We start from the raw sequence: 2,015 nt of genomic DNA on the forward strand, positions 1-2,015 counted from the left end.
CTATAGAACACACAACCCTACACTATCATTACTGTCAATGTAGAACTTGTTCTCATAGGTCTTCCCGAGTCTATAGAACACACAACACTACACTACCATTACTATCAGTGTAGAACTTGTTCTCATAGCTCTTCCCGAGTCTATAGAACACACAACACTACACTACCATTACTATTAATGTAGAACCTGATAGCCCTTCCCGAGTCTACAGAACACACAACACTACAGTGCCATTACTGTCAATGTAGAACTTGTTCTCATAGCCCTTCCCGAGTCTATAGAACACACAACACTACAGTGCCATTACTGTTAATGTAGAACCTGATAGCCCTTCCCGAGTCTATAGAACACACAACTCTACACTACCTTTACTGTCAATGTAGAACTTGTTCTGATGGCCTTTCCCCAGCTTATAGAAAACGAGTCCATTCTTGCCGAGGTCAGGGTCGTAGGCTGCTATCTGGGTAACCTATAATGACATCAAAGTATTTGTTTTAATTGTCACAAAGTAAAAAATATAAAACTAATTCTTGACATAATCAGCGATTTATATATAAAAAAAAAAAAAAAAAAAAATTGTATAATCTGTTATCGTACTAACTATTGTGTGAATGGACCTGGACTTCATCTGTGTTATCGTAATCACTATTGTGTGAATGAACCTGGACCTCATCTGTGTTATCGTATTAACTATTGTGTGAATAAAGTCGAACCTCATCTGTGTTATCGTATTAACTATTGTGTGAATGAACTTGGACCTAATGTATGTTACCGTATTAACTATTGTGTAAATGAATCTGGACCTAATGTATGTTATCATATTAACTATTGTGTGAATAAACCTGGACCTAATGTATGTTATCATATTAACTATTGTGTGAATAAACCTGGACCTAATGTATGTTATCACATTAACTATTGTGTGAATGAACCTGGACCTCATCTGTGTTATCGTATTAACTATTGTGTGAATAAACCTGGACCTAATGTATGTTATCGTATTAACTATTGTGTGAATAAACCTGGAACTCATGTATGTTATCGTATTAACTATTGTGTGAATAAACCTGGAACTCATGTATGTTATCGTATTAACTATTGTGTGAATAAACCTGGAACTCATCTGTGTTATCATAATCACTATTGTGTGAATGAACCTGGACTTCATCTGTGTTATCATAATCACTATTGTGTGAATGAACCTGGACCTCATCTGTGTTATTGTATTAACTATTGTGTGAATGAACCTGAACCTCATCTATGTTATCGTATTAACTATTGTGTGAATGAATCCGAACCTAATGTATGTTACTGTATTAACTGTTGTGTGAATGAACCTGGACCCAATGTGTGTTACCATATTAACTGTTGTGTGAATGAACCTGGACCCAATGTGTGTTACCATATTAACTGTTGTGTGAATGAACCTGGACTCAATGTGTGTTACCATATTAACTATTGTGTGAATGAATCTGAACCTAAGGTATGTTACCATATTAACTATTGTGTGAATAAACCTGGACCTCATCTGTGTTACCATATTAACTATTGTGTGAATGAACCTGGACCTCATCTGTGTTACCATATTAACTGTTGTGTGAATGAACCTGGACCTCATCTGTGTTACCATATTAACTATTGTGTGAATGAACCTGGACCTCATCTGTGTTACCATATTAAATATTGTGTGAATGAACCTGGACCTCATCTATGTTATGTATTAACTATTGTGTGAATGAACCTGGACCTCATCTGTGTTATCATATTAACTGTTGTGTGAATGAACCCGAACTTCATCTGTGTTATCATATTAACTATTGTTTGAATGAACCTGAACTTCATCTGTGTTATTGTATTAACTATTATTTGAATGAACCTGAACTTCATCTGTGTTATTGTATTAACTATTGTGTGAATGAACCTGAACCTCATCTGTGTTATCATATTAACTATTGTGTGAATAAACCTGAACCTCATCTGTGTTATCATATTAACTATTGTGTGAATAAACCTGG

General features: G+C 35.0%; 1 long non-coding RNA gene across 1 annotated transcript in view; it reads right to left on the reverse strand.

Moving 5' to 3' along the window:
• Window positions 1-397: 397 nt before the first annotated feature.
• LOC111084112 overlaps window positions 398-2,015 on the reverse strand; it is a 6,029-nt gene continuing 4,411 nt past the window's right edge. The window contains exon 2 of the long non-coding RNA XR_002609395.1: window positions 398-469. This is a non-coding gene — a long non-coding RNA (uncharacterized LOC111084112). The remainder of the gene's footprint in view (window positions 470-2,015) is intronic.

This window comes from Limulus polyphemus, unplaced genomic scaffold, assembly GCF_000517525.1.
Source record: "Limulus polyphemus unplaced genomic scaffold, Limulus_polyphemus-2.1.2 Scaffold13717, whole genome shotgun sequence".
In the NCBI taxonomy this organism is placed as follows: domain Eukaryota; kingdom Metazoa; phylum Arthropoda; class Merostomata; order Xiphosura; family Limulidae; genus Limulus; species Limulus polyphemus.